The sequence below is a fragment of the Cynocephalus volans genome, chromosome 4, assembly GCF_027409185.1.
Source record: "Cynocephalus volans isolate mCynVol1 chromosome 4, mCynVol1.pri, whole genome shotgun sequence".
NCBI lineage: Eukaryota > Metazoa > Chordata > Mammalia > Dermoptera > Cynocephalidae > Cynocephalus > Cynocephalus volans.
Genome location: NC_084463.1, coordinates 33,198,201 through 33,206,789, shown reverse-complemented (window position 1 = coordinate 33,206,789; position 8,589 = coordinate 33,198,201).

Here is an 8,589-nt window from a genome sequence, read left to right as displayed (position 1 = left end):
AAGTCTCTTCCCAAGATACCTTCCTAGCCTGACAGAGGTTCCTGGAGGGAGTGAAGGATACACGTGCTGATTCCACACATGTTCCCATTGAGGTCAGCACTTTATTCCTTGTGGCTGTGGCAATGTTCCCATAGGGACAAAAGAGAAAATATAAAATAGAAATGGAGGAATCTCATCAAATTCTATTTCCAAATGGCTCCATACACTTTCTTGATGGGTTTCTTTAAATTAATGACCTTGTATTAAGCAAATATGTCTATACATTCACTATAATTCTTCATTCTTTTGAATATCTTTTCATTCCAAACCTTCCATATATTGATAATTAAAAATGGCAGTTCTGAAGTTGGTTCCGAACAGTCTGATATCGTTCAAGTGTCAGATCCGTAATCCCACTTCTCTTCCTCTTTTTCTTCTCTTCTGCTTTTTCTCTTTTTGTCTCTCTGTCGCTTTCTTGTTTATTTTTATTTTTTTGCTATATACCTCATTGTTTAACCTCATTTCCTTCTAAATTAATATGTTCAGAACCATTCCTATATACACTCATGTTTCCTATTACTAGATTCAATTACATTCTAAATTCTCTTTATTTTGGGATATATTTTTGGGGATTATGAAATTTATTAATGTGAATCTAATATCACTGATTTCTAGACTTTTTCTTATCTTGGGATACATTTTTTGTTGAAGTAGGACTTTCTCAGAAATTTGGTTCAACCAGTTCTTTGAGCTAGACATTTATTAGTTAGTTATAAGACTTCAAATAAACACACCTCTCTCTCTCTCTGTCTTGGCTACTGGTTAGTGTTCCTGTACGTGGAACAATGATACTGGCCTCACAGCGTTGTGGTAAATATTTAAAGTCATAAAGGATTCAATTTTGCTGTTTAGATACAATGTAAAGATGATTATAATGAAATGATGAGAAGATTTAATTTATTTTTAAAGTATATTCTGTACCTTTCCAACATAATTCTTAAAAGTCATTGAAGGCTAAATTTGCTGCCATCTTTCTCTGTATCTGTGCCTAATAAATAATTGCTAAGCAAATGCTAAAGTGTTTAAATGCTAACCAAATATGAATTAATGGCAATTTTATTTAATGCTATCTTGATGATAATGTACCAAAGGTTTAATCCTCCTCTTTAAGTCCAGGGAGATATCTTTGACTGACATCATTCACTTACCTTGCAATCATGTTATTAATATAGCTCTCTTTCTAGATTTTTTAACTCTCTGAACATAAGCAGACACTTCTCCTCCCTGTCTCTCATTTGCAAACAGAAAATAACCTACCCTTACATACTTCTTGTTCATATTTTACAGTCCATTCATGCCCCAGGTCTCTTGGATGCACAGTTTGGTTAGGGAAGGTGAACTTTAGCTCAACAGTAGAGCCCCTTCCTCAAGGGTATCAGGAAGGACTGTGTCACTGGTTTGAGACCGTACCTTCCCTGGGGGCTGCACCCATTCCCTGGGAAGGACACTACCTACACGTGCCCTCTACCCTCTTCATAAGGTGAAAAAGTGAGTCCCAGGAATACGTCTTCCCCACCATGTAACCTGACAGCCTGGTCTCCACTGTCACTCTCGAGTCTTGTCACCTTATTGCACATTTTATTGTGGTTATGTAAGTCACTAAATCCACGTAAGTCTTTATTCCTTGCTTTCTAAGCTTCACAAAGCTTTATGTGTCTTCTGTTATGAACCCCTCCTCCTTCCCAGTTTACAAAAGGTTTCTACTATTCCCTCTGGAATTCTAATTCATTACCAGCAAAATCCTCCAAATTCATACCTATTTCCTGCTCTTCCTCGTCATTCCTTCTGAATGCTAGCCTTATATATTCGAGTATCCACTTGCCATCAAAATAGACATTTTAAACTCAATATGCCTAAAACTTAACCCTAAGTTTCTCCCCAAGTCTCCCTCTAACTGGAAAAAAAAATAATCACAGGCTTCTCCATCTCAGTGGATGGCGCTTCTGTTTTCAGTTGCTTAAGTTAAACATCTGGTTGGTTCCTGTCTTGCTTTCACCATATGCCACATCCAGTCCATCAGCAAACCCTGCTGGCTCTGCCTGCAGAATGTACCCAGAGCTCAGCCAGCCCTGACCGCTCCACGGCTGTAACCACAGTCATTACCACATTCCTTTCCTAACAGTAGTCCTGGCTGGGCTCCAGCCCCTCCCACATTCATTCCCAACATCACAGCTGAGCTGATCCTTTTAGCACACAAGACCATTGCAGTGACCTCCTCCTATTCAACCCAAAGTCAAAATCTTCACAGTGAATCCTCAGTTCCTAGAGGTTCCGAACCCCAATCCCTTCTGACTCTTTCTTCCTCCCCTTCTTAACATAGGGCCTTCCCTCTAGCTGTGGCTTCTGCTTGAAATACTCTTTCTCTTGATGTCCCCCTGACCCACCTCCTTTTCTCCTTTAAGCTTGTGCTCAAATCCACCTTCTCAGTGAGAACTGCACAGCCCTACCCACCCCTGAACCCACCCAGAACTCACCTTCCCAGTCCCCCTCACTGAGCTCAGTGGAGCCTCTTTTGTCCTGTATAGTACATATCAACTTCTAATGTATTATATTGTTCTCTTATTTATTAGATTTATTCTTATTTATGTATTTATATATGTTTTGCCTTTTTGTGATACAATGTAAGCACCATGAGGAAAGGGATCTGTGTCTGTTGACAGTGACATATCCCAAGTACACCAAACACTGGTTTCTATGTGATTATCAATCAATGCACATTTGTTGAATGAATAAATGATTGCCTATCCAGAGAGCAGAATTAAATGATGGACCTGAAAGTGTTATTATTTTATTATTATTATCAATTATAAATAATTATATATAAATTAATAATTTTACATAATTAATATATTATTATTTTTGTAACTAGACAATAAAGTTCAATGCCAATCAAGTCCAATGCCAAGTGCTAAATGAGTAAAATCAATTTTTAGGTATAGAGAAAGTTTGAATAGAAGGCTATTTTTGTAAAGATGATGGATTTTAGTGTCACAATAACTTCGCATGCCCAGGTGCAGTCCCATCGAGTCTTCTGTAGTTTGACACCTTTGAATTATGCTTCGTCTCATATAACAGGAGCCACCTCGGAAAATTTTTTTTTTCATTTTAGGTGATTTTATTTTATTTTACTTTTCATAGAAGAATACTTGACAATTAAAGGTTGTATATATTTAAAGTACACAATTTGATAATTTGAAATGCATATACATTGTGAAATAATTACAATAAAACTACTTAATATTAATTAAATAATTCATTAAATCATATAGCTGCCCCTCTGTGTGTGTGTAGTGAAAACACTTAAGTTCTACCCTGTTAATGAATTGCAAGTATACAATATTGTTAGTGATAGTGGCATTGTTGCGTATTAGATCTCCATGACTCACTCATCGTGCATAACTGAAACTTTGTATGCTTTGACCAACATCTCCCCATTTCCCCATCCATTTACCCCTTGATAACCATCATTCCATTCTGCTTCTATGAATCTATTTTAGATTCTACAGAAAAGTGAGATTATGTAGTTCACACATACATTCACTAGGAATGTGGGGAACTTTGTATACACTTATATAGACTAAAACCTTTTTTAAAAAAACACTACCTCTTGCATGCTTTATGTGCCTCTCTTCATCTGACCTAGACGATAAAGCCGTGCCCTCTGCATTGGGATGTCTTGGGTCTGCTTTCTTCCCCATCACTTCTCTACCACTGTGCATCCCTCAGTTATTATACATCAGACTTTTTTCTAGCCCATATTATCTTTTTCTTTTTTGTGACATATCCTTAAGCACTGCTCTGACAATTACCAATCAAATCCTCTTCTTTTCTGTAAAGACTAATGAAAAAGTCAATCCCCAAATTTCAAGTCTAGTGTTTCCTAAGCTACAACTCTGCAGAACTATGTCTATACAAACGAAGTATATCCGGAAGACTGGATGATTTATTCAAATAATTAATTTGATCAGCTCCTCCCCCTGCCAATCAAGTGACTGGTTTATTAAGCAAACTAACTAAGTAAACATATTTTTCAAACATGTTGAGAAGGTCCTGGATGAAGGGAAGTGGAAGGAGGGGGATATGTGGAGCTGGTTGGGAGTGGGAAGTAAAAGAGCCTCATTAGCCAGCAAATGTAAGGGAACAATGTAGAGTGGTGATTTCAACTCTTAGCATCCCAAAGGGCAGAGAAATTGGGAACACTGGGATTTATTAAATCTGTCTGCTCTTCAAGCACTGACCGTTCAATGCATGCTTTCGGTGTGCTCCTGGGACCCTCTGTGGAGCTGTTCTGGTATACGGGAGGAGAGGATGGATGTGGTCTGCATATATGTAGCATACATGTTCTACAAATGTACAAATTATACACATTCACCTATATGGAATATTGTCTTTAATTCCTAATTCTATGACTACATGTACTCAAAAGTACGCACCCAATCAATCATTTTGGTAAATTTTTTTATAAACTGATTCAAACTAATCAGCCTGATTTTTCTCCGATGCTGCCTGGCTGATTGCAATGACTCAGTTTCTATTCACTCACTCCCTCACTCACTCACTCCCTCCCTCCCTCCCTCCCTCACTCACTCACTCATTTATTTATTTATTTATTTAAATTGTCAGCCTTGTGGTGTCATTTTTGCCTCTACAAGAGCATTAAAAACATAGATACATACACACCACCTAATTAATCAGGAAATTCATGATACTTGCTCAATTTCCCCCTAATTAGTTTTTGAAACTGAAGTATAAACCCATGTATGCTGACATCTTCCTTTCAAATCCAAAAGTAAAAATAAAAAAAAATAGGTACCCTTTTAGCTTAATTTAATAATAAACTTTCTGTTAATCAATGTACCTGTGAAATTTTTTCACTATCTAGGACAACAAATTTTTTCTAGTTTATATATGAAACTATTACTAAAAAGATGTCAAAATACTTTTGCCCTATTTTCAGTAGGTCTAAGGAGATGAAGAAAAGAAAGAAAGAAGGAAGGAAGGGAGGCAGGGAGGGAGTGAGGGAGGAAGGAAGGAAAGATCCTGTTCTTGATAAGGTGAAGCTGATTGTGTCTCAGTTATTTTTTTCTTTTTTAGTCACATAATAATTCTTCAAAACAGGGGAAAGGAACAAATGGCCCATTGGTATTTATGTTTTTAGAACAACAATGGACTGAGTCCCCAATTTTACATGAGGTAGTAAATCCTTTTTATATCAAGGGACAAATCCTCATGGTCCTCATTTTCCATCTGGCCCCTATGGGAGATTGGAGTGTTTAATGTGATGAACCACTGCAAAGTGCTTCAGTGGATGTGCTAATAACCCCTGTGGGTTGGAGCTTTCCCCGGAGTTTGGCGATGCTTATGAATCAAGACCACCATCAGGGTCCATCTCCAATCCTTCCTCAGGAGAGTTGCATCAATCTGAAATTGCAATAAATCCCCCTGCACAAATATTGTGGTCCACTGGCTTTATAGAAGAATAGGCCAAGCCTGGGAAAGGCACCTGTATTTCCTCCCACATCTGGAAAGCACCTGGCTGCAGCGCCTGTGTGCACCCAGGAGGGAGGAAGACATTGCATGATCCCACTGAGATCCTCCCACTAGATCTACACCTTCTGCATTCTGACTTCCATGGTACCGAGCAGCATGCAAGTAAAAATGGTGAGTAGATTTCTGGATTTAGGAGATCAACTCAGAGGTCTGCACTTCTCAGTTGGTTTGTTAAATAAAGAAGCCATATGGAGTGCCTCAAAAGTAAAGAAACATTTTAAAATGAAGAACATCAGCCTTGCTCTTGAAAAGTTTATAGATTATAATAGACACACCAAGACACAAATGTACACACAAACACCTACATCAAAACTCATTTAGTTAGCAGTAAACTTACCAATGCAAAATTATTTTTAAATGATGAAATATAAAAGTACTGAGGAGACAACATATGAAGAAACACAAAATATAAATTTTTGCAGTTTTTTTTAAATGATGACATTGGTGCTTTTTAAACAAAAAAAGATTTGTTGGGCAGAAATAAGAAAATGAGATCTGATATGTGAACTTTATTTAGACAGAAAAAAAGTATCAATGAAAAGGGAGTTATCAGCATCTTGGAGAGAGAAATGGGTAACCCATCAGCTTGTAACTGGAATGGTCTAGACCCATGCCCTGCTCTGAAAACATAGATCCCACATCCTGCTATTGTAGCCACACTTTTTGTGAGTTTAAAGCTCCTTAATCTTCAGGATTTAAAATTAATTTTAAAAGATTTAAACTTTAAAAATGAACTAAAATCTTTAATCATATGACTTCTACCCATCCTCCAGGAACTAAACAAACAAACAAACAAACAAAAAGAACCACATGTTGTTGACTTTTTGTTTGAGTGTGCCCATTTCTAACATGGAGTATTTGGGGGCAATAGCTGTTCAGGCTGTTTGTTCACCATCCACAGGAGAAATAAATTTTAATTTTGATACACTATCAACACATGCACTCCCAAATATGTAAGTTAAACAAATATTTTTACAAAGCAATAGTTTTCCTTCATGCAGGTGAGCTGCTCCATATCTTCAATTTCATGCAACATCATGTCTGAAACACTGTCTGTCTTTAGTCATTAGACTCATTTCTTGCCCTTTCCAAATGTCCTCACTCATATTTGTGGGGAAAATCTCCCTAGTTTAGTGCTTGGTTCTGCCTTTCAGTGTTTCTAGCTTTGAGTCATGAAGAGGAAGAACCTCCCCAAGGTAGGGAAGACTTGAACTGCCACCTGAATTAGTTAACCAATGAATTGCTCATTCATTGAGCTGAGCTCCTACTCTGTGCCTGTGTATTAAAGATAAAAAGATGGGTATTGCCCAATCTCTCCCCTCACCAGGAGAGGAACTTGGAAAGAGTGGCGACAAATCCACACGAAATACAGAGCAATTTGTTATGTGCAGGAAAAGGTGCCTAATTAGGTTAAATACAGAAGCTGTAGAAAGTGCTTATTAAGTGTAAACTATAAGGGACACGGAGAGTTGTAAATACTGGGCCATAATGCGGAAAAGGGTCTCTACATAGAAGGAAGAAAACTCATCATATTCCTTCCAAAGTTTAAACTTAAGGAGCGAAAATATGTGTCCCTTCCCAAAACTTTTCAGAAAGTGAAGGTACAGTGGATTCCTTGTGATAGACCCTTTCCTTCCATGGAGAGAGGTGTGTGCTGGCAATAGGGCTTGTGGACGCTCCTTTCTAGAGCTGCTGGCCACACAACATGTGCTTATACACACATTACTGAATGCCTGAAAGAATGGTTCTCATCTATTTTTTTTCAAGAGGAGAAATGAGGCAACATCTTGGTTAAGAGCTAACAGTATGTGAGGCACTATTATTAACATTCTCTTTAAATTGTTGCCAACTTTCCCATGAGAAGTCACGCTTACCCCTCATCACAGTTGAGAAAAGAGATTCGGAAGGTGATCTGAATTCTAATTATCCTGAAAACCAAACTTTTGTCCTTTACTGTATTCGGTCCTATTTTCACTCATTCTCACTTTTCTCTTGTTTCACAGTATTCACAATTTTAGGACCATGAAACTGTGCAGTGGTTTGTTTTAAAATACTATTGTATTATTATGGTGATTGAAATTTTGTTTGTCTTTTTTTTTCTTTCTGCCTTCCTACCTTTCTTCTTCTTTTCCTTCTTTTTTCAGTTTGTTAAGTTTTAAAAGATAAAAATTTACTAAGGGGAATAGAGCAGTGATCTCTGAAAAGGAGGGATGACAAAATTAAAAAGATATATTAACAAATTAAATTAAACAAAATTATTCATAGGGAAATTTCCTAAATATCATATTGTCTATACTACATATATACACGTGTTCTTTTTAAGTTTCAAAATAATTCATGATTATTGGTTATGATATTATAAAGAAGGAATATGTAAAAATGAAAGCCTCCCTTAATATCCATCTCACTCTCTACAAGTGAGTCTTTTTAATATTTCAGTGCATACTTCTAGATATTGTTCTATTTTAATACACATAACATATATATATATATGCATACAAACATATATAACAAGAGTCTGTGAGCAAAAAAAAAAGAAAAGGAAGTATGCTACATATAATCTCACTGTATATTTTGCTTTCCACTTGTTTGAAATTAATTTTTTAATAAAATTTCATGTGACATCACATACATATACTTATTTTATTTTAGTAATTATTTGTTTTCAGTTCATAATGGTGTCTCAATGAAATCATGCCTATAACTTTAAACATATACATTTTTCTGAATATTATCTATTTCAACCAATGCTATAATGAAGATTCTTGAGGATGTGTATTTACTTATTGATGGTTAAGGGGAGGGCAGATTTCTAGATATGGAATTAATGGGTCAAGAAGATCCCACATGTTTTTAAATGTTATGGAAGACAGCTGTTTCTTTTGGTCAAATAATATGTACAATGTCAAGGAATATATGTTTTTTAAACAATGATGTTTTTTTAAGGTCTCTTCAAAGATACTTGTCCAATTTAAACTCCTATCAAGAGTTCTTGAGAAT